Source organism: Arachis stenosperma, chromosome 3, assembly GCF_014773155.1.
Source record: "Arachis stenosperma cultivar V10309 chromosome 3, arast.V10309.gnm1.PFL2, whole genome shotgun sequence".
NCBI classification, from domain to species: Eukaryota; Viridiplantae; Streptophyta; class Magnoliopsida; order Fabales; family Fabaceae; genus Arachis; species Arachis stenosperma.
This window is the reverse complement of record NC_080379.1, coordinates 28,584,734-28,610,612: the sequence shown is the minus strand read 5'-3', so window position 1 is coordinate 28,610,612 and position 25,879 is coordinate 28,584,734. Positions and strand designations below refer to the sequence as shown.

General features: G+C 39.4%; 1 non-coding gene across 1 annotated transcript; it reads right to left on the bottom strand.

The window, feature by feature from the left end:
• Positions 1 to 7,350: 7,350 nt before the first annotated feature.
• LOC130971477 (small nucleolar RNA R71) lies at positions 7,351 to 7,458 on the bottom strand. Its single transcript, XR_009082694.1, has one exon. It is a non-coding gene; the product is annotated as a small nucleolar RNA R71 (small nucleolar RNA).
• Positions 7,459 to 25,879: the final 18,421 nt, after the last annotated feature.

Here is a 25,879-nt window from a genome sequence, read left to right as displayed (position 1 = left end):
ATTTTGTTAAATTAGTTTAAATCAGATTTGATTTAAATTTTAAATACCTAAAGATATGATAATTAATTTAAAACAAATTTAATCTTGTTAGATTAGATCAAATTAGATTTAAATTTTAAATACTTAAAAATATTACTAAATAAATCAAAATTAAATCAAACCTTTTGATAAATCCTAACAAAAAATCAAATTTAATTTTAAATAAAATAAATTCAAATTTAGTGCTAGTTAGGATACCGTCTCCCCTGTAAATTTGAAAAGAACTCTTGAACTTTTTGTTGTCCTCACTTAACTCAATGAGCCTTGTCTTCTCTTCTTTGACAAATGATTAATGCATTTTTTTAGGTATAATGCCGCTAAGTTAACACATTGTTTTTGAAACGAATTTTTGGTTTCCTTGATCTCCAAGGCCAACATAATATAATTGTTCTAGTAATAAGATCCTAAAACATGAAAAGATTACCATTATGTCCATTAACTCTAAAATGATGGAAATATCATTTTAAACATGTATTATCCTCTCCTTTTTTAAAAAGATTCATTCTCGAATCTACATTTATATCAAAAGAAAAAAAATTAGATATATCAATCACAGCTAAAATATAGTACTCACCAATTAAATTTATGTTACTAGTATTGTTATTGGTACTCTCCAACACTTAGAATGGACCATATTCTCTAATAACAAATGTAATTTTTCTTTGAATAAGAAGCTTTTTTTTTCTCTAATGAATCCAAATCTAATCTCTGCTCAAAGATAATATTTTTATGGCCTTTTTTTTTCTCCACTAAATAGTTGCTATGTCCTTCGTGTTTACTATGTTATGAGTTTTCGTGTGTATAAATTTAACCCTTTTAATCTTATTTTCACCATCTAAAGTAATATTATTTAAAGATAAAGGTATCATATCAAAATAGTCTAATGGTTAAAATTATCCACAATTTCAAGAGAATAACAATCAATAGAGTTATAAATTGCACAATTAGAAGAAAACTAAATATCTTATAAATAATTATCCAAATTACTTTTAACATAAAAGATATGATCATCCAAAATACTATAATAATTATCCAAATTACTTTTAACATAAAAGATATAATCATCCAAAATACTAGCATAAGTTAGCACATAATAAAAAAAATTTTAAAATAATTTAGCAATGTGTGAAATCTTTAATATTTTGACATACAATTAAATATATCATTATACTAAATCTGTTTATAATAAAAATAATGCTATATTTATGTTTGCTAATCTTAGGCAAAGCAAGTAAAGTAAAAAATCTATAGAAATATCAATCTAACTATGAGTATGAATAAACAAAAGAATGCACAATATATTTAAAAAAATTTCAGATTCAACTTTTTTACATACAATAAAATCAGAATACCCCTACATCTTTGAGGCCGATAAAAATATATAAATAACAAACTTATAATTTTTTTATTCTATTATGTCACTTTAAATCAATATTCTCACAACTAATATATATAGAACAAAAATTAAATTTAATTGCATAAAAATTCTTCATATAACCAAATCCTAATAAATTAGGAGTAGGAATAGTGATAAATTATACTTTTTGGACAATTGGTCAATAACCACATTGTTATTACCTTCAATCATATATGGAAAATAATCGAGCAACTTGATCCATTTTAAATGTCTCTTTGTTCAATATCTCTTGAACTATCAAATATAAAACAAATAACATCTTCTCATATGTTAAATACTTGAGATTTGTTTCATATAACTTCTCATTAAAGTATGGAACTTGTTGTTTTTCTTTTTTTTTTTCGATTGTTGGGTTACAAACTCGACCCAAAAAAAGGGAGAGAAGACATAAAACAAATCTTACTTCTCAGTCATTTTTTCTTCGGCATTGCCATCAAGAACAATGATCAAGATTAGGACAACGCTACTAATATAAAAATGTCCAAGATACAGAAAAATCACACCTAATACAAGAACTAACACCAAATCAAAAAGAGAGTTCTCCAACTAAATACTAGAGCTACAATAATTCTTATTATGATGTCTCCACTTTTTATTGCAATATTTCGTTTCCAATATTGTATAGAAAACCACATCCCTATTATCAATACCACAGTTGCACACGAAGATCATTTTGGTGATCACATAATTTCTCATTAGCACCATAAGACTTTCATGTTCTTATTCTGATTATTGACCCTTTTTTTCCAATTGTTGATGAATTTGAACTCCTTGTGTGAAATATATTGAACCTTAATATTATTGAAACTTTGCAGAAAATTTTTCAGTTTATTTCTTTCAAAATTTAGCTTCCAATAGTTATCACCTTGTCCTTTGGCCCATCTCACCAAAATTGCTTCATTGGTTTTGAAGACCACCCGCTCTAGAATTGTATTACACTCCTCCAGCAAGAATTGAACGGATGCTTCAATGCACTCCACCAAGGCATTAACTCTAGAATCTGCATTCAAAAACTCACATAAAAGCACAACAATATTATTCTCGGCATTCACAAGATAGCCACCCACTACCATACATTGTTTTGAAGCAACATATTCAGCACAAATCCACAAGAAAATTCATATTCAATGTTCACAACTGGCTCTAGACTACTTGTAGCCCCTTGAACAATAGTTGACTGCTCTTCCTTTCTTCTTTTGTTAAGCATTTCCCATTCTTTTAGCTGGTACATAATAAACTCCCATGCATTCTCCCACGATATATCATTTCTTTCAAAAATAAATTGGCCATACTATTGCAAACCAACAATTTATCCACCTTCTCCTTCCCACTCTCACCACCTCTTGCTCACACCAAGATTCAAAGAAACTCCTCACCCCCTTTGGCTTAACCCATATAATTCTCCCCACAACCATAGCTTTATTCCACAAATGAGAAACATAATTACAATGGATGAATAGGTGATCTATATCCTCATCATCTAAACCACATAAAGCACAAGTTACCTCATTTGTACCCACCACATTAATCTGGGCGAGCCTTTTCATCGTGTTGAGCTTGCCTAATATCAAAAACCAGCCCATCATCTCCACCCTCGGAGGTACTATTCCCTGCCAGATATTATCAAAAGTATGACGTGTTTGAGAAAAGCCCAACGCATTTGACTCCACTGAAGTGATGAACGACTTTACAAAGAAACTTCCATCATCGGAGCAACTCCAAATGAGCTTATCTTCTGTACCTGTATTTAAACAAACTTTTTGTAATAATACTAGTAATTCCTCACAGTGTTTACACTCCCACTCAAAAAAGCGTCTCCTCCATCTCAGGTTCCAGACCCACCTAAAGCCGTCCCAAAAACCACAGTTAGGAATGGTTTCTGCTTGTTGGGCAGAAATCAAATAAAGCCTTGGAAATTTTTCTTTGAGCCTCAAATCACCCAACCACTTATCATCCTAGAATTTTGATTTTTCACCATTTCCAACACACATTCTAAGGCCTGTTGAGCTTAATTCTTTACACAGTTGGTTACTTCTAACTCCATTTATGATATCCTTCCATGGTCCGCTAGACTTAGGTACATTATGCTCATTGACCGGTTCATCTAAAGGAACCACATTACACGAAGACACGATTTTTTTTGAATACCTCCACCACCATTTAAATAACAAAACAGCATTTTTAATAGTGATATCTCCCACTCCAAGCCCTCCATGTTCCTTTGGCTTCTGTATAGTGTCCCATGCTACAATTGGTAACTTTGTTCGCCCTCCTTTTGTACCTGATGAGCGGATAATTTGTACGCTTTTTGGCATTGTTTTTAGTATGTTTTTAGTAGTTTGAGTTGAGTTTTTAGTATATTTTTATTAGTTTTTAGTTAAAATTCACTTTTCTAGACTTTACTATGAGTTTGTGTGTTTTTCTGTGATTTTAGGTATTTTCTGGCTGAAATTGAGGGATCTGAGCAAAAATCTGATTCAGAGACTGAAAAGGACTACAGATGCTGTTGGATTCTGACCTCTCTGCACTCGAAGTGGATTTTCTGGAGCTACAGAAGCCCAATTGGCGCGCTCTCAACGGCGTTGGAAAGTAGACATCCTGGGCTTTCCAGCAATATATGATAGTCTATACTTTGCCCAAGATTTGATGGCCCAAACCGGCGTTCAAAGTCACCTTCAGAATTCCCAGCGTTAAACGCCGGAACTGGCACCAAAATGGGAGTTAAACGCCCAAACTGGCATAAAAACTGGCGTTTAACTCCAAAAAGAGTCTCTACACGAAAATGCTTCAATGCTCAGCCCAAGCACACACCAAGTGGGCCCGGAAGTGGATTTTTATGTCATTTACTCATCTTTGTAATTCTTAAGCTACTAGTTTCCTATAAATAGGACCTTTTACTATTGTATTTTCATCTTTTGATCACTTTAGATCTCTAGATCATCTTTGGACATCTAGTTCTTAGATCATTGGGGGGCTGGCTTCACGGCCATGCCTAGACCTTGTTCTTATGTATTTTCAACGGTGGAGTTTCTACACACCATAGATTAAGGTGTGGAGCTCTGCTGTACCTCGAGTATTAATGCAATTACTATTGTTCTTCTATTCAATTCCGCTTGTTCTTATTCCAAGATATTCATTCGCACCCAAGAACATGATGAATGTGATGATTATGTGACGCTCATCATCATTCTCACTCATGAACAAGTGACTGACAACCACTTCTGTTCTACAAGCAACAAGGCTCTAATGTTTATCTCTTGGATTCCTGATACACGATGCATGGTTGATCGCCTGACAACCGAGCGCTCGCCTGACAAACGAGCCAGCCATTCCGTGAGATCAGAGTCTTCGTGGTATAGGCAAGAACTGATGGCGGCATTCAAGAGAATCCGGAAGGTCTAACCTTGTCTGTGGTATTCTGAGTAGGATTCAATGATTGAATGACTGTGACGTGCTTCAAACTCCTGAGGGCGGGGCGTTAGTGACAGACGCAAAAGAATCACTGGATTCTATTCCGGCCTGATCAAGAACCGACAGATGGATAGCCGTGCCGTGACAGGGTGCGTTGAACATTTCCACTGAGAGGATGGGAGGTAGCCACTGACAACGGTGAAACCCTTGCATAAGCTTGCCATGGAAAGGAGTAAGAAGGATTGGATGAAGACAGTAGGAAAGCAGAGAGACGGAAGGGACCAAGCATCTTCATACGCTTATCTGAAGCTCTCACCAATGATATACATAAGTATCTCTATCTTTATCTTTATGTTTTATTCATATATCATCTATACCCATTTGAGTCTGCCTGACTAAGATTTACAAGGTGACCATAGCTTGCTTCATACCAACAATCTCCGTGGGATCGACCCTTACTCGCGTAAGGTTTATTACTTGGACGACGCAGTGCACTTGCTGGTTAGTTGTGCAAAGTTGTGTTTATGCCATGGTATTGAGCACCAAGTTTTTGGGGCCATTACTAGGGATTATTTGAGTTGTGAAAAGTAGTGATCACAATTTCGCACACCAAGTTTTTGGCGCCGTTGCCAGGGATTGTTTCGAGTATGGACAACTGACGGTTCATCTTGTTGCTTAGATTATGTATTTTTCAGAGTTCTTAAGAATGAATTCTGGTGTTTCAAGGTGATGATCTTATCATCACCAAAGCTGATTGATTCTCATCAATTTAGCTCTTGAATGCAATGTCCTGCTGAAGCTTGGCTATCCATGTCTAATTCCTTTAGACTAAAGTTTTAGACTAACATTGCATGATTCCTGGAATTCTCATTAAGAATTTTGATACCTTTATTTTCCTCTTTCACTTAATTTTCGAAAAATCCAAAAGAAAAAAATTTTCAAAATCATAAAAACCAAAAAAATATTTTATGTTTCTTGTTAAGTCTAGTGTCTCATTTTAAGTTTGGTGTCTTGCATGAATTGTGTATTTGATCTTGGTTCTATTTTCAAGTCAATAGTACAGGGAACTTATGATTCAGAACATACAGCAGAGGAATTACACAGAAAAAGCTGGGCGTTCAAAATGCCCAGTGAAGAAGGACAGACTGGCGTTTAAACGCCAGCCAGGGTGCCTGGTTGGGCGTTTAACGCCCAAAAAGGTAGTGCATTGGGCGTTAAACGCCAGAATGTGCACCATTCTGGGCGTTTAACGCCAGGATGGCACAAGAGGGAGGATTTTGTTTTCAAATCAATTTTTTTTTTCAAGTTTTCAAAGTTTTTCAAAATCAAATCTTTTTCAAATCATATCTTTTCAATCAAACCTTTTTCAAAATCAATTTCTTTCCTTTTTCAAAGATACTTACTATCAATTAATGATTTGATTCAACATTTTAAGTATGTTGCCTTTTCTGTTGAGAAAGGTTTAATGTTTGAATCATATCTTTTCTTGTTAGGCAAGTCATTAATTTTTAAAAATCAAATCTTTTTAAATTGTTTTCAAATCATATCTTTTCAATCATATCTTTTTAAAAGCATAATTTTTCTTTTATCATATCTTTTTAATCACATCTTTTTCAAAACAGTTTTTAATCATATCTTTTTTATTTCTAATTTCAAAATCTTTTTCAAAAATTACTTGATTTCTTTCCCACTCTTGGTTTTCGAAAATCAATTAAAGTTTTTCAAAATCTTTCACTTAATTTTCGAAAATTTCTTCCTCTCTTTTCACATCCTTCTATTTATGGAGTACCACTCTTTCTCAATGCACAATTCGAACTCTATCTGATTAAGTTCGAATTCTTCTCCTTCTTCCTTCTATTTTTCTTCCTCTCTGACACCTCAAGGAATCTCTATACTGTGACATAGAGGATTCTATATTTTCTTGTTCTCTTCTCTTTCATATGAGCAGGAGCAAAGACAAAGGCATTCTTGTTGAAGCTGACCTTGAACCTGAAAGGACCTTGAAGCGAAAGCTAAGAGAAGCTAAGGCACAACTCTCTGTAGAGGACCTAACAGAAATCTTTAAAGAAGAAGAACCCATGGCAGCCGAAAATAACAACAATGCCAACAATGCAAGGAAGGTGCTGGGTGACTTTACTGCACCTACTCCCGACTTCTATGGGAGAAGCATCTCTATCCCTGCCATTGGAGCAAACAACTTTGAGCTTAAGCCTCAATTAGTTTCTCTAATGCAACAGAATTGCAAGTTCCATAGACTTCCATTGGAAGATCCTCATCAGTTCTTAGCTGAATTCTTGCAAATCTGTGACACTGTCAAGACTAATGGGGTTGACCCTGAGGTCTACAGACTTATGCTATTCCCTTTTGCTGTAAGAGACAGAGCTAGGACATGGTTGGACTCACAACCAAAAGAAAGCCTGGACTCATGGGAAAAGCTAGTCAATGCCTTCTTGGCAAAGTTCTTTCCATCTCAAAAATTGAGTAAGCTTAGAGTGGAAGTCCAAACCTTCAGACAGAAGGAAGGAGAATCCCTCTATGAAGCTTGGGAAAGATACAAACAATTGATCAGAAAATGTCCTTCTGACATGCTTTCTGAATGGAGCATCATAGGTATTTTCTATGATGGTCTCTCTGAACTATCCAAGATGTCTTTGGATAGCTCTGCTGGAGGATCTCTTCATCTGAAGAAGATGCCTACAGAAGCTCAAGAGCTAATTGAAATGGTTGCAAATAACCAATTCATGTACACTTCTGAAAGGAATCCTGTGAACAATGGGACAAGTCAGAAGAAAGGAGTTCTTGAGATTGATACTCTGAATGCCATTCTAGCTCAGAACAAGATATTGACTCAACAAGTCAATTTGATTTCTCAAAGTCTGTCTGGAATGCAAAATGCACCAGGCAGTACTAAGGATGCTTTATCTGAAGAAGAAGCTTATGATCCTGAGAACCCTTCAATGGAAGAGGTGAATTACCTAGGAGAACCCTATGGAAACACCTATAATTCTTCATGGAGAAATCATCCAAATTTCTCATGGAAGAATCAAGAGAGACCTCAACAAGGTTTCAATAACAATAATGGTGGAAGAAACAGGTTTAGCAATGGCAAGCCTTTTCCATCATCTTCTCAGCAACAGACAGAGAGTTCTAAGCAGAACACCTCTGACTTAGCAACCATGGTCTCTGATCTAATCAAAACCACTCAAAGTTTCATGACTGAAACAAGATCCTCCATTAGGAATTTAGAGGCACAAGTGGGACAGCTGAGCAAGAAAGTTACTGAACCCCCTCCTAGTACTCTCCCAAGCAATACAGAAGAAAATCCAAAAGGAGAGTGCAAGGCCATCAACATGGCCGAATTTGGAGAGGAGGGAGAGGAAGTAAACGCCACTGAGGAAGACCTCAATGGGCGTGCACTGACCTCCAATAAGTTCCCTAATGAGGAACCATGGGAATCTGAGGCTCAAAATGAGACCATAGAGATTCCATTGGACTTACTTCTGCCTTTCATGAGCTCTGATGAGTATTCTTCCTCTGAAGAGGATGAGTATGTCACTGAAGAGCAAGTTGCTAAATACCTTGGAGCAATCATGAAGCTAAATGACAAGTTATTTGGTAATGAGACTTGGGAGGATGAACCCCCTTTGCTCACCAAAGAACTGGATGACTTGTCTAAGCAGAAATTACCTCAAAAGAGACAAGATCCTGGGAAGTTTTCTATACCTTGTACCATAGGCACCATGACCTTCAAGAAGGCTCTGTGTGACTTAGGGTCAAGTGTAAACCTCATGCCTCTCTCTGTAATGGAGAAGCTAGGGATCTTTGAGGTACAAGCTGCAAGAATCTCACTAGAGATGACAGACAACTCAAGAAAACAAGCTTATGGACTTGTAGAGGATGTTCTGGTAAAAGTTGAAGACCATTACATCCCTACTGATTTCATAGTCCTAGAGACTGGGAAATGCATGGATGAATCTATCATCCTTGGCAGACCCTTCCTAGCCACAGCAAAGGCTGTGATTGATGTTGATGGAGGTGAACTGATCATTTAAGTGAATGAAGAATCCTTTGTGTTTAAGGCTCAAGGATACACCTCTGTCACCATGGAGAGGAAGCATGAAGAGCTTCTCTCAAATCAGAGTCAAACAGAGCCCCCACAGTCAAACTCTAAGTTTGGTGTTGGGAGGCCACAACCAAACTCTAAGTTTGGTGTTGAACCCCCACATTCAAACTCTAAGTTTGGTGTTGGGAGGTTCCAACATTGCTCTGAGTATCTGTGAGGCTCCATGAGAGCCCTCTGTCAAGCTACTGACATTAAAGAAGCGCTTGTTGGGAGGCAACCCAATGTTATATTTTATCTATTTTCTTTTGTTATTTTATGTTTTTTTTGTAGGTTGATGATCATACAAAGTCACAAAATCAATTGAAAAAGCAAAAACAGAATGAAAAACAGGAAGAAAAACAGCACACCCTGGAGGAAGAACCTACTGGCGTCTAAACGCCAGTAAGGCTAGCAGGTGGGCGTTTAACGCCCAATCTGGCACCATTCTGGGCGTTTAACGCCAGAAAGGGGCACCAGACTGGCGTTAAACGCCAGGAAAGGGCAAGAACCTGGCGATAAATGCCAGAAATGGGCACCAGCCCGGCGTTTAACGCCAGAATTGGCTCAAAACATGTTTTTTCATGCCATTTGGTGCAGGGATGACTTTTCCTTGACACCTCAGGATCTGTGGACCCCACAGGATCCCCACCAACCCCACCACTCTCTCTCTTCTTCACCCATTCACCAATCACCTCAACACCTCTTCCCCAAAAACCCTTCACCTATCAAATCCCATCTTTCTCTTCACCACTCACATCCATCCTTCATAAAACCCCACCTACCTCACCCTTCAAATTCAAACCACTTTCCCTTCCAAACCCACCCATACATGACCAAACCATGAGCCCCCCTCTCCTATATAAACCCTTCTTCACCCCTTCATTTTCACACAACCTAAACACCACTTCTCCCCCTCTTTGGCCGAACACAAAGCCATTCCCTTCTTTCTCATTTCTTCTTCTTCTACTCTTTTCTTTCTTCTTTTGCTCGAGGACGAGCAAACCTTTTAAGTTTGGTGTGGTAAAAGCATTGCTTTTTGTTTTTCCATAACCATTTATGGCATCCAAGGCCGGAGAAACCTCTAGAAAGAGGAAAGGGAAGGCAAAAGCTTCCACCTCCGAGTCATGGGAGATGGAGAGATTCATCTCAAGGGTGCATCAAGACCACTTCTATGAAGTTGTGGCCTTGAAGAAGGTGATCCCCGAGGTCCCTTTTTCACTCAAAAAGAGTGAATATCCGGAGATCCGACATGAGATTCAAAGAAGAGGTTGGGAAGTTCTCACCAACCCCATTCAACAAGTCAGAATCTTAATGGTTCAAGAGTTCTATGCCAATGCATGGATCACCAAGAGCCATGATCAAAGTGTGAACCCGAACCCAAAGAATTGGCTTACTATGGTTCGGGGGAAATACTTGGATTTTAGTCCGAAAAATGTAAGGTTGACATTCAACTTGCCTATGATGCAAGGAGATGAACATCCTTACACTAGATGGGTCAACTTTGATCAAAGGTTGGACCAAGTCCTGACTGACATTTGTGAAGAGGGCGCCCAATGGAAGAGAGATTCAAGAGGGAAGCCGGTTCAATTGAGAAGGCATGACCTCAAGCCCGTGGCTAGAGGATGGTTGGAGTTTATCCAACGCTCAATCATTCCTACTAGCAACCGGTCCGAAGTTACTCTAGACCGAGCCATCATGATCCATAACATCATGATTGGAGAAGAAGTGGAAGTTCATGAGGTTATAGCCCAAGAACTTTATAAGGTGGCGGACAAGTCCTCTACCTTGGCAAGGTTAGCCTTTCCTCACCTCATTTGTCACCTCTGTTATTCAGTTGGAGTTGACATAGAGGGAGACATCCTCATTGATGAGGACAAGCCCATTACTAAGAAGAGGATGGAGCAAACAAGAGACCCCTCTCATCATGAGATCCCTGAGATGCCTCAAGGGATGCACTTTCCTCCACAAGATTATTGGGAGCAACTGAACACCTCCCTAGGAGAATTGAGTTCCAACATGGGACAACTAAGGGTGGAGCACCAAGAACACTCCATTCTCCTCCATGAAATTAGAGAAGATCAAAGAATCATGAGAGAGGAGCAACAAAGACAAGGAAGAGACATTGAGGAGCTCAAGCACTCCATAAGACCTTCAAGAGGAAGAACAAGCCGCCATCACTAAGGTGGACCCGTTCTTTAATCTCCTTGTTCTTTATTTTCTTGTTTTTCGAAAATTTATGCTTTATGTTTGTCCATGTTTGTGTCTTATGATCATTAGTGTCTTAGTGTCTATGCCTTAAAGTTATGAATGTCCTATGAATCCATCACCTTTCTTAAATTAACAATGTTCTTAATTGAAAAGGAGAAGAATTGCATGAATTTTGAATTTTATAACAGATTAATTATTTTGATGTGGTGGCAACACTTTTGTTTTCTGAATGTATGCTTAAACAGTGCATATGTCTTTTGAATTTGTGGTTCATGAATGTTGGCTCTTGAAAGAATGATGAAAAAGGAGACATGTTACTGAGGATCTGAAAAATCATAAAAATGGTTCTTGAAGCAAGAAAAAGCAGTGAATACAAAAAAAAAAACGAAAAAGAAAGAAAAAAAAAAGAAATAAAGTTGTGATCCAAGGCAAAAAGAGTGTGCTTAAGAAACCTGGACACCTCTAATTGGGGACTCTAGCAAAGCTGAGTCACAATCTGAAAAAGTTCACCCAATTATGTGTCTGTGGCATGTATGTATCCGGTGGTAATACTGGAAGACAGAGTGCTTTGGGCCACGGCCAAGACTCATAAAGTAGCTGTGTTCAAGAATCATCATACTTAACTAGGAGAATCAATGACACTATCTGGATTCTGAGTTCCTAAAGAAGCCAATCATTCTGAATTTCAAAGGATAAAGTGAGATGCCAAAACTGTTCAGAGGCAAAAAGATAAAAGCCCCGCTCATCTAATTAATACTGATCTTCATAGATGTTTTTGGAGTTCATTGCATATTCTCCTCTTTTTATCTCATTTGATTTTCAGTTGCTTGAGGACAAGCAATAATTTAAGTTTGGTGTTGTGATGAGCGGATAATTTGTACGCTTTTTGGCATTGTTTTTAGTATGTTTTTAGTAGTTTGAGTTGAGTTTTTAGTATATTTTTATTAGTTTTTAGTTAAAATTCACTTTTCTGGACTTTACTATGAGTTTGTGTGTTTTTCTGTGATTTCAGGTATTTTCTGGCTGAAATTGAGGGATCTGAGCAAAAATCTGATTCAGAGACTGAAAAGGACTGCAGATGCTGTTGGATTCTGACCTCCCTGCACTCGAAGTGGATTTTCTAGAGCTACAGAAGCTCAATTGGCGCGCTCTCAACGGCGTTGGAAAGTAGACATCCTGGGCTTTCCAGCAATATATGATAGTCTATATTTTGTCCAAGATTTGATAACCCAAACCGGCGTTCAAAGTCACCTTCAGAATTCCCAGCGTTAAACGCCGGAACTGGCACCAAAATGGGAGTTAAACGCCCAAACTGGCATAAAAACTGGCGTTTAACTCCAAGAAGAGTCTCTACACGAAAATGCTTCAATGCTCAGCCCAAGCACACACCAAGTGGGCCCGGAAGTGGATTTTTATGTCATTTACTCATCTTTGTAATTCTTAAGCTACTAGTTTCCTATAAATAGGACCTTTTACTATTGTATTTTCATCTTTTGATCACTTTAGATCTCTAGATCATCTTTGGACATCTAGTTCTTAGATCATTGGGGGGCTGGCCTCATGGCCATGCCTAGACCTTGTTCTTATGTATTTTCAACGGTGGAGTTTCTACACACCATAGATTAAGGTGTGGAGCTCTGCTGTACCTCGAGTATTAATGCAATTACTATTGTTCTTCTATTCAATTCCGCTTGTTCTTATTCCAAGATATTCATTCGCACCCAAGAACATGATGAATGTGATGATTATGTGACGCTCATCATCATTCTCACTCATGAACAAGTGACTGACAACCACTTCTGTTCTACAAGCAACAAGGCTCTAATGTTTATCTCTTGGATTCCTGATACACGATGCATGGTTGATCGCCTGACAACTGAGCGCTCGCCTGACAAACGAGCCAGCCATTCCGTGAGATCAGAGTCTTCGTGGTATAGGCAAGAACTGATGGCGGCATTCAAGAGAATCCGGAAGGTCTAACCTTGTCTGTGGTATTCTGAGTAGGATTCAATGATTGAATGACTGTGACGTGCTTCAAACTCCTGAGGGCGGGGCGTTAGTGACAGACGCAAAAGAATCACTGGATTCTATTCCGGCCTGATCAAGAACCGACAGATGGATAGCCGTGCCGTGACAGGGTGCGTTGAACATTTCCACTGAGAGGATGGGAGGTAGCCACTGACAATGGTGAAACCCTTGCATAAGCTTGCCATGGAAAGGAGTAAGAAGGATTGGATGAAGACAGTAGGAAAGCAGAGAGACGGAAGGGACCAAGCATCTTCATACGCTTATCTGAAGCTCTCACCAATGATATACATAAGTATCTCTATCTTTATCTTTATGTTTTATTCATATATCATCTATACCCATTTGAGTCTGCCTGACTAAGATTTACAAGGTGACCATAGCTTGCTTCATACCAACAATCTCCGTGGGATCGACCCTTACTCGCGTAAGGTTTATTACTTGGACGACCCAGTGCACTTGCTGGTTAGTTGTGCAAAGTTGTGTTTATGCCATGGTATTGAGCACCAAGTTTTTGGGGCCATTACTAGGGATTATTTGAGTTGTGAAAAGTAGTGATCACAATTTCGCACACCAGTACCCCAAAAAATTTTTGATTGCAGGGAGATGATCTTCTTAGCCACTGCCTTAGGAAGTTTGAATAAACTCAGATAGTAGATGGGTAAATTATTTATTACCGATTTGATAATTGTCAACCTCCCCGCTCTTGACAGTAATCCTGACATCCATTTTGACAATTTCTTCTCCATCTTCTCAATAATCGGCTTTCAAGTTTCAATACGCTTGGGATTTGCACCCAGTGGAATACCTAAATAAGTGATTAGTAGACTCCCAAGCGGACAGTTCATGACCTCTGCCAAACCATATGCAACGTCCTCAGGCACATTGATAGGAATGAAAGTGGACTTCTGATAGTTAATCACTAGTCTCGACATCATCCCGAAACAAGCTAGTATCCCTCTGAAATTTCGAAAAACCTTTTTATTTGGCGGGCAAAACAATATTGTATCGTCGGCAAACTGTAAATGTGATAGAAGCACCTTGTCTCTACCAACTTCTAGGCCAGAGATGCTTCCTATGTCCCTTGCTCTTGTAAACATCTGATTCAAAACCCCAGCCACCAAAATAAAAAGAAACGGCAAAATTGGATCTCCCTGACGTAAACCCCTCTCCATGGCAAAAGGCTCTGTCGGTGATCCATTTACAATGATTGACATGGCCGCTGTATTGAGCATTCCACTAATCCATTTCCTCCAAATATCATCAAAACCCATAATTTTTAGAACATGCTCCAGGAATGACCATCTAACAGTGTTGTATGCTTTCTTGAAGTCAAGCTTAACGATTATCCCACTCTTCTTGCTTTTTTTCAACCAAGAAACTATTTCTGAAGCAATTAATGCACCATCAAAAATCTGCCTATCCTGTATGAAAGCAGATTACACTTCTCCTACCAAGAAGCTCATTACCTTTTTCATCCTTAAGACCAAAACCTTTGATATTACCTTATATACGCTTCCCACCATGCTTATTGGTCTGAAGTCCTTCATTTTTTCTGGCACATCTATCTTTGAGGCTAGAATCACCCATGTCATGTTTAAGTTCCTGTGTAGGAATCCCGTTCTGAAGAAGTCCAAAACTGATTCCGTGAACTCCATCCCAATGATCTCCCAAGAATTTTTCACAAAGAACATGTTGAATCCGTCAGGGCCGGGTGCTTTGGTAGAACCACATGACCAAACAGCTTCTTTTACTTCAATATAGGATGGCATCAACTCCAGTTGCATTGCTTGCTCCTCAGATAATCTTGCAACCAATCCCTCTTGGACTTTTATAACTGGCATCCTATCTTGGTGATAGAGATTTTTGAAGAATTTTCTCGCTTCATTCTTAGTCCTTCACGGATCTTTGAACTGTCTGTTGCCGATCTTGATTTTCCTTATTAGCTTCTTTCTACTTCCGATTGTTGCCATGGTATGAAAGTATCTTGTATTTTTGTCTACCTCCTTGATGTATTTCTCCCTTGACATTTGCTTCCAATACTCTCCTTTTTGTATATACCATATATCCAGCTGGCCTACCAACGCCTTCCTTCTACTCAAGTTTATTTCTGCCTCAATGTTTCCTTCTAGGAGTACTTCCACTTTGGCAATTTCACTTTCTAACCTCCTGATTTTATCATCAATGTTGCCAAATACCTTTCTGTTCCATTTTGAAATATTCTTCTTTATTAGCTTTAATTTCTCATGCATCGGTAACTTTCCTAAGGCCCTCCATTCCTCTCCCAACATTGGTAAAAATTTCGGATTAGAAAACCAAATGTCAAGAGAGCGAAAAGGTTTCGGACCCCAGTGCAATCTATCCGTCATTAGGCATAAAGGTACATGGTCTGACTTAGTACATTTTAACACCTCAATTCTTGATTCTGGAAACTTTTGTAGCCATTGAGGATCCACACAAATCCTATCAAGCCTATTGGCCTGGCTTCCCCTCCTCCAAGTAAATTTTCTGCCTTGGAGAGTGACAAACCCCAATTTGAGGGTTTGTCTTGTATTGAATTTAGAGCATTTTGATAACCTTTTGTCACATTTAGCCTATAAATTAGCATGGTTTTGTTGTCTCTCCCGTATTTGTGCCTAAGTGTAAAAACATGTTTTTTAAGCCTTATTTTGATGAATTCTAGTTTCTCTTTGATTCCATAAGATGCCTTGATATGTTTGTTAGTAATCTCAGGATGGAATAGGCTAGGCATGGATCAAAGGAAGCAAGGAAGGAAGCATACAAATGGAGAGAAGCATAAAAAGCCAAAGAAGCAAAGTCAGCCAAGCACGCGCACGCGCACAAGGCGCTCGCGCGCACATTGCGAGACAGGCCAAGGACGCGCACGCGTACCATGCGCGCACGCGCCGATGATGGCACATGACCTCATTAAGGCAACACGTGCCTGGCAATTTTGGGGAAGGTTTCAGCAACCAGCTTTGGCGCCAAAATGCACATAAGAGCCAAGGATTGAAGGGGATTGACATATATGACATGAACACATTCATTAGTTTAAGTTTTAGAAGTAGTTTCTAGAGAGAGAAACTCTCACTTCTCTCTAGAATTAGGATTAGGTTTAGGTTTAATTCTTAGATTTAGATTTAGATTCATCCTCTTCCACTCCTACATCTCAATTCCTTGTAGATTCATTCTTCTTCCATTCTTTTATTGCAATTTCCTTTATGTTGTTCTTGTATTTTGTTATGGATCTAGTATTGTTCCTTCTACTTTCTTCCAATTCAATAAAAGGTAATTCATGATAATTGTGATTTCCTTGATTGCTGTTGTTAATTCTTTGTATTCAATTGTTGTTAGAATTCTTTCTTGTTGTGGTTTACTATACTTTCCTTTTGTGCCTTCCAAGTGTTTGATGAAATGCTTGGAAGAATGCTAGACTAGAATTTTATGTTCTTGGCTTGAGAAGGTAACTTAGGATTTCTTGAGTCACTAGTGTCCAATTGATTGCTAGTTGATAGCCATTAACTCTAGCCTTCATTAACCCAATTAGTGGAAAGCTAGGACTTATGGACTAGGATTGATATAACTCACTTGACTTTCCTTTGTTAATTGATTTAAGGATGACTAAGTGGGATTAATCCTTGCAACTACCATACTTGTGGCTAGTGATAATGAAGAAGACCCTTGACAACCAAATCTTGCCAAGACCATTTTGTTAATAAAGTTTTCTTACCATTTACTATTCATGTTTCTCATCTAAAACCCCAAAATAACTCACAACCAATAACAAGACACTTTATTGTAAGTCCTAGGGAGAACGACCCAAGGTTTAAATACTTCGGTTTATAGATTTTAGGGGTTTGTACTTGTGACAAACAAATTTTTGTACGAAAGGATTAGCGATTGGTTTAGAGACTATACTTGCAACGAGATTTCATTTGTGAAATTCTAAACCGTCAAAAAAATCCATTCGTCAAAATGGCGCCGTTGCCGGGGATTTGCAATGGTGTTATGTTATTGGTTATTGTATATATGTGAATAGTGTAAATAGCTTGTCTTTTGCTTGTTTTCTAGTTTTGTTAGTTTTATTTTTGCTTTTCCACCATGAATTCTCACCTTGGCTATGAGCTTGGTTTTAATTGTGTTGTAGGTGATGAGAGCTTCAATGAGGAAGTGTATCAAGGATGGGACAATCAAAGGTGGAAGGAGCCATATGCATATGATCAATCTTCATGGCAACAACCTCCACCAATACACTATGAAGAAGAGCCATTCTATGATGCATACCAATCCAATGGCTATGGTGAATCACCTTGTGACTTCCAAGCACCGCCACCATATGCCTATGAATCTCACCCTCAACATGAACCTCAACCATTCTCACAAGCCTTTCCATACCAAGCACCTTCCTATGATCCCTACCCCTCATATAACCAATCATCCATACCTTATTTTTATGGCAATTATGAGCAAGAACCCTTAGAAACACCACAACCCTATCAAGATCACTACCAAGAACCACCTCAATACACACAATCTCTACAACCTTACCAAGAAGAACCACCTTCCTACCATGAACCCTCTCTCCAAAATGATGAACCTTCCTACCCACCACAAGCCCCAATAGACGATTCTCTCACTTTGTTACTTCAAGGACAAGAGGCCATGAAGCGGGATACACTTGAGTTTGTGACTAACTTGACCAAGGTAGTGTCTACTTTAGCCTACCAATGCTTGAATACTCAAGGTACTTCCGTGACCACTTGTGAAAAGTCAAAAGAAGAGCAAGGCATGAAGGAGAAATTGGAAAATCCGGTGAAGAAGGAGGAGTCAAATTTTGTGTTAGAACAATTGGAGGAGCCTATGATCATTGAAAGGGAAGAAGTGGTTGAAGATTTAGGAGATGTTGAAAGTCCATGGGAATGTAGCATCATGGGGCACCCTTCCAAGAAGCTTGGAATTGATGTTGAGGAGGGTGCGCAACCTCCAACGCATACCATCATTGGAGACTTGGAAGAAGCTTATCAAGAGATGGACTCAATCATGGATGAATTTCTCTCTACAATGGAGTCCTCTCCCATTGGACACGAAGTTGAAAATATAGAAGATTGTGCCCAACCTCCCAAAGAAAATGAAAACGGCATGGTGTACATCGAAATTGAAGAATATGAAGAGGTTGATCAAGAGATGAACTCATTCATCAATGAATTTCTATCCAAAATTGAATCGCCTCTCATTAGACAAGATGAAGTTCTTGAAGATGACACCAAACCACGTAACAAAGGGGATGAGGTTGGAATTGAAGATAATTTTGAAGAGGTGGAAACAATTCAAGAAGAGCACAAGGAAGTGAACCTTGCATTGTCTAAGTGTGGGGAAGCCTCTCTTCCCAAATTGCCATCCAATACGACATTTAAGTGGGTAAAATCTCTATCCCTAAGCTTTAATTTCTCACTTGAATATGGTTTGATTGAAAATGATGGTCAACTTAGAACTCTTTGTGGAATTGAAAGTAAGAATGAGTTGTGTAGTGGTTGGAAAGTAGGTGTTAAGCTCATCAAGGTCAAGGCCTCAAGGTATAGGGATGATGCTGGGACAAGGATCACTTTGTATGGATCTAGAAGGAAGCATTGGTGGAATCAAGAGAATTCTATGTGTCAATCGCCTTTATGTCAACCGGCCATCCGACAAAATCATGAAACTCAACTAACGGATGGATGTGAAAATAAGATATGGGATCCCGGCTCGCTATGTGAAGACCAACTAGAGGAACTCATATTTTGGGTAGAACTTTGCCCAAACTTAATAAAAATGGTTGGGAATTCTGTCAACCAATTGAGGAGCAAAGATCCTTGGAGATTCAAGGATGAGTACAAGCATAAGCCACCATGACAACAAGCTTCTCAAAATGTCCAACTTAAGGACTTAAACTAAAAGTGCTAGGTGGGAGACACCCCACCATGGTAAACTCTTTCCACTCTTCTAAATTTACTTAATAAGTGATTTGAGTTACCATTGTAGGTAGATGTTTCATACAAATTTGTTTGTACAACTTAATTGTTAGCTTAGTCACATGCATGTTGTGTTTAGTAGTAGATGAATAATATCAAAATTGTATTCTTGTGAATTGTATGATGGTTGAGTGAATAAGAGTTGTGAACACTGAGGGGAGCACCCAGCAAATTGTTTTCTAAATAAAAAAATAAAAAAAAGAGAGAAACAAAAGAGAAGGGGGTTGGACGTGAGCGCACCATATACGCGCACGCGCCCTTGTGTGGACGCACCATGAGCCACACTCCCGAGAGTTGGGCCTCCCTTGGGCGATCATTATGCCTTGAGCCCAACGCCATACACGCGGACGCGCACAACATGCGTGCGCGCCGTCCTTAAGCACATGGACGTTTGCGCGGACGCGCACTTGACGCGTGCGCGTCATCCTGTCATGAATCATCAACTTACGCGGACGCGCGCTTACCGCGCGCGCGCCCTTGTGTGCTGCCACCAAACTAAGCCAAGGACCCGAGAGTTGGGCGTGCCTCAAGCCCACTCTAAGCCTCAGGCCCAATCTCATGAACGCGTGCGCGCGCTGTACGCGCACGCGCCTTTGCCACTTCTGCCATCCCACGCTAGAGCGCACTGCACGCTCACGCGTGGATCTCCATTCTCCTCGATGCGCGCGGACGCGTACACGCCGCGTGCGCGCCGATCTGATTGCGCGACCTCCAGGCCATTCTCCAGAGAGTTAGGCCTGAGTTGGGCCAACTCTAAGCCCCTACCCCAACTCCATGCACGCGTGCGCGCGTTGTACGCGCGCGCGTCCCTTCCCATTTTGCTCACATACGCTTAAGCGCGTTGTACGCGCACGCGTAGGTCCCAAGTTTCATCAAGGAACGCGGACGCGCAAGGTGCGTGCCTGCGTCGATTCAAAAAAATGGGAACCCTAATACGCGAAGAGCGTTGCGCCGCAGCGCACTTCTCCCCCTCACCAACCTCCATCTTCTTCTTCCTCCTCTCAAACCTCCATAACTGCCTCTGCTACTCCGGCGACCACCACTAGCGGCCGCCGATCACCAACATCCCCTGTCACCTCTCTCTCTCAACCATTCTCTTCTCTCTCTCTCTCAACCATTCTCTTCTTTCTCTCTCTCAGCCACTCACTCTCTCTCTCTCCTCCCGGCCAAACCTCCACCGCGCCACCACCTCAGCCGCGGAACCACCACCACCGCGGCCGTCACTGCTCACTGCCTCACTCTCCCTCTCCTTCATTCACTTCGTCTTCTCCCATACACTCCCTCTCCTCTCTCTCTCTCTCTTGGCCGAACCACCATCCACCGCAGCTGCTCATCTTTTCGGCCACCGTCAACGGCGGCGCAGCTTCTGACCCTACCCCCCCGTTCCCTTTCCATTCTTCGTTCTTCCCTGCTCCCAGGTTCCTGCTCCATTTTTGTCATTTTTCTGTTTCTTTTCCTTTTTACTGTTCGTTTATGGTTAATTTCTGCAAATTGCATGTTAGCTAGTTAAACTTAGAACTTTGCATGTTAGGATAGATAGAAATAATTGCGGTTAGGTAGCTAGGGCTGGATAGAGGATTCTAGGCCTGATAAGTGCTCCGTATGTGCTTACTTGTTGTCTGTTTATTTGGAAGTTGTATGCTGCTTTTGGACTGTTCTTATGCATTTCTTGTTACCTGACTACTGTGCCACTGCTACTGTACCTGTTTGATGTTGTCTCTGTGCTAATTGTGCTAATTTGCTATCCCGGAACGTCCAATTTTAAGTCGGAATGCTGCCCGATTTTCAAGGAAATTAGTTCATTTTGTTCTTTAATTCCATTTTGGGCAAAAATTCCGTTTCCCTTTTGACTTCCCGGATTTGCACTATTCACAGTGAACATGAACCACAACTTTTCTTTTCATTGAGCATCAATATCATCATATCACTAATCTACCTTTCTAACTTCCTAATTTCTCTAACCATCTAACTTCCACTCACCTTTACCCATCTTTAACAATTCTTTTAATCATTTGATGATATTATTGCCGTTGAATATGAGTTGTTGATTTTAATGAAGCTTGCTTTCTTGGTTTTCTTGTTCACTTTTGCATATTCATTGCAACATCATGGTTATTCTTTGATAATTGTATCCTGAACATGCCTTCTTTGCTACATGCTAAATGTTTTATATATTCTATCATATTTTTCAGGATGTCGGATAAAGGCAAAGCCGTAGCCACTACCTCTAAGAAGAGAAAACACTCTACCCCCTCCATTCCCTCCACCTACAAGCATTATGCTAAGAACCCATTGAATGATGAGGAAAAAGAAAACCAGTTATTGCCTTCCACCAACCCGGATAAATTCCCCAACCTATACTGTGAGCTCCGGTTTTCTAGATATCGAACCACAAAGCTGAACATTGAGAAGAAGTTACTTCTACCTAATGATGTGAGACGGTCCATTACCGGTCGAATCCTTGATTTGGGAATTGACTTTGTTGACCGGGAATTGGGTGATATCAACATATCTTGGGTGAAGGAATTCTACTGCAACTTCTTCCGCCCAACTTTGGATTCGGTTCAGGTGAGGGGTAGAGAGATTATGATTACTGAGACTGCGATTGTGGAGGCGCTACAGTGCCGGCATGTCCCGGATGAGCTGTGTGCCCATCAGCAGGCTGAGTTAGCCATACACAGCATGACTTTTGATTATGAGGCACTCAGGACTGTTATTGGGATACCAGATGCCACATGGGTTATGGATGCCAGCAACACCAAGCCGAAAGGGATGCTATTTACTCATCTGACTCGTGAGGCCAAGACTTGGCAGATGATATTCGCTTGCTATGTCCTTCCCACCACCCACTTCTCTGAGATTCCTATGGAGATGCTTCTACTGATTGGGTGTGTGATGGAAGGAAAGGAGGTCTCTTTCCCTAGGCTTATTCGACAGTGTATGTGGCGGGCGCATATTCGTGGCCTACTACCATTTCCTACCTTGGTCACGAGTATGGCGGCCCTGGCTGAAGTCCCATGGCTGGACGATGATGTGCGACCACCACCCCCTGATGCTGATGACAGGGAGGTTACTATTCCCTGGGGTGGTTGGGTGCATGAGAGACCACTCGCTAGACGCCGCTCTCGGGCTAGAGCTGTCATTGGGACACCTTCACCATCAGCCCCTACAGCTGCCCCATCATCCTCCACAGCAGCTCCTTCATCATCTACAGACCCTCCAGCAGCCCCTGAGCCTACTTATCTCCTGGTCCAGCGTCTTTTCCGGTTCTTAGAGCGTGAGAGACGCCATGTCAGACGCCGTTTGGATCGGATGGATCAGGCACTGATTTCTTTGGGTGCTGAGCTACCTCCGCTCCCCAATTCTCCAGCCTCCGATGAGCAGGATCATCAGGAGGAGGCTGCGGAGGCACCAGTTCAGCAGGATGCCCCTGACACTACAGAGCCACAGACTCAGGAGGAGCCGGTCCCACAGTCAGAGCCAGAGCCTATCGTTGTACCTCCCACTGATCCTCCGGTTTAGCATCGAGGACGATGCTTGGTTTTAAGTGTGGGGAGGGCACCGGTAGCATTATTTGGGAACCGGTGAATTTTTTAGCCTAGTTATCTTATTTTGCACATTCTGTATATATTTTGATGCATTTCTAGTTATTTTGGATACCTTTATTGCCTTTTATTGTTTTTTTTTTGGATTTTAGATATTTTGATGTTTGGATATTTTTAGATGTTTTTGATGATAGATTTCGTACTTTTAGTTGGATTTTTCTTTATACATTTTGTTTATCTTTATTTTTAGTTTGTAGTTGTGATTAGAAATCGTACTTTGAATTGCAAATATTCAGTCACCCTTTTTGCATAATATATTGGTTTCAAGTGAAAAAGGAAAGGGTGAACTAAGAAATTTTTGGATTTTTCAATCACAACAATGCTTAGTCAAACATTGAGATTTTTCAAGAAGTTTAAATACAGAGCAATGACCCAATTGATTGAAAGAGAATTTTTGAAAACTTGCTTGAATTTCATACTTTGTGAAGCATGTATTGAATTGAGAACACAAGCTTGTGAGACTTGAGCCTATTGATGTGGTTACATTTTATAACCACTTATTTTCCATTCTTGTGTGAAATTGCTCTTTCTATGATTATGATCCTTGATTTGCTTGATTCTATATGTCTATTTATCTCTTGTATTTATGCATTTATATGATTGAGGCCATCACTTCATTAACCACTTACCCAAATGGCCAACCCTTTTATATTCCATTGTTAGCCAATTTTGAGCCTATGCTTAGCCAACTTATTCTCATTTTAGCACATTACAAGCCCAAGGCGGAAAACCAATGAAAAGTCCTTGTTTGGATCTTTGATTAGCCTAGGCTAGTGAGAGTGTTTATTATTCAAGTTGGTGAGGCTTGGGAACATTGGATAGGATAAAAGGGGTAGTACACTTTCATGTTTAGAAATTGGGTGCATATTCATGTATTGATTAAATGTAAAGACCTTATGCATTGGTGTTCTTGTATGTGGTTTGAAAGAAGAAAAAGAAAAAGTATATAAAGAAAAGAAAAAAAATGAATCAAAAAAAAAAAAGAGGAAAAATATGATGATGAAAAAGAGAAAAGAAATATATATAATAAAGAGGGGACAAAATGCCCCAAAGTGAAGTCAATAAAAAGGAATCAATGCATAGGTGTTATGAATCTAATAAGAATGCATGAGTATGTAAGAAAAAGTGAAGTATGGGTAGTTAGAATAGTTTGAACTTGTATAGGTCATTAAATAGGTTAAGTGGGAAAGTCTATGTTAATCAAAGATTCAATCCTAGTCCACTTAACCATAAATGATCCTACCTTGACCCTAACCCCATTACAACCTAAATGAAAGACCTCATGATGAATGTATGCATGCATTGAATAAGTATTGATTGTTAGAAGAAAATCAAATTTTGGAAAACATGATTAGAAGAGAATTGAGTGAATTAACCCTTAAACACTTGAGTGAATAGAGCGGATACACATCCGGTGAGGGTTCAAAAGTTCAATCACATGTATTCACCCATATTATCTATATTCTTGCAAGTTTGAACTCTTTTTGATAATTCAATACAATTGTGGTTTGGACTTAGTTCCTATATGCCTAGCTCTTGTGCTTACACATGCTCTTTTGGGAGTTGATTTGTTTGAACTGAGCATTTCCATTTGTTTAGATAGTTGCATGTAGATAGGACTCATATAGTTTAGTTGCAATCAATAAATGTCATAACTCTTAGCTCCTTCTTATTTTAGCATGAGGACATGCTAAGGCTTAAGTGTGGGGAGGTTGACAAACCCCAATTTGAGGGTTTGTCTTGTATTGAATTTAGAGCATTCTGATAACCTTTTGTCACATTTAGCCTATAAATTAGCATGGTTTTGTTGTCTCTCCCGTATTTGTGCCTAAGTGTAAAAACATGTTTTTTAAGCCTTATTTTGATGAATTCTAGTTTCTCTTTGATTCCATAAGATGCCTTGATATGTTTGTTAGTAATCTCAGGATGGAATAGGCTAGGCATGGATCAAAGGAAGCAAGGAAGGAAGCATACAAATGGAGAGAAGCATAAAAAGCCAAAGAAGCAAAGTCAGCCAAGCACGCGCACGCGTACCATGCGCGCACGCGCCGATGATGGCACATGACCTCATTAAGGCAACACGTGCCTGGCAATTTTGGGGAAGGTTTCAGCAACCAACTTTGGCGCCAAAATGCACATAAGAGCCAAGGATTGAAGGGGATTGACATATATGACATGAACACATTCATTAGTTTAAGTTTTAGAAGTAGTTTCTAGAGAGAGAAACTCTCACTTCTCTCTAGAATTAGGATTAGGTTTAGGTTTAATTCTTAGATTTAGATTTAGATTCATCCTCTTCCACTCCTACATCTCAATTCCTTGTAGATTCATTCTTCTTCCATTCTTTTATTGCAATTTCCTTTATGTTGTTCTTGTATTTTGTTATGGATCTAGTATTGTTCCTTCTACTTTCTTCCAATTCAATAAAAGGTAATTCATGATAATTGTGATTTCCTTGATTGCTGTTGTTAATTCTTTGTATTCAATTGTTGTTAGAATTCTTTCTTGTTGTGGTTTACTATACTTTCCTTTTGTGCCTTCCAAGTGTTTGATGAAATGCTTGGAAGAATGCTAGACTAGAATTTTATGTTCTTGGCTTGAGAAGGTAACTTAGGATTTCTTGAGTCACTAGTGTCCAATTGATTGCTAGTTGATAGCCATTAACTCTAGCCTTCATTAACCCAATTAGTGGAAAGCTATGACTTATGGACTAGGATTGATATAACTCACTTGACTTTCCTTTGTTAATTGATTTAAGGATGACTAAGTGGGATTAATCCTTGCAACTACCATACTTGTGGCTAGTGATAATGATGAAGACCCTTGACAACCAAATCTTGCCAAGACCATTTTGTTAATAAAGTTTTCTTACCATTTACTATTCATGTTTCTCATCTAAAACCCCAAAATAACTCACAACCAATAACAAGACACTTTATTGTAAGTCCTAGGGAGAACGACCCGAGGTTTAAATACTTCGGTTTATAGATTTTAGGGGTTTGTACTTGTGACAAACAAATTTTTGTACGAAAGGATTAGCGATTGGTTTAGAGACTATACTTGC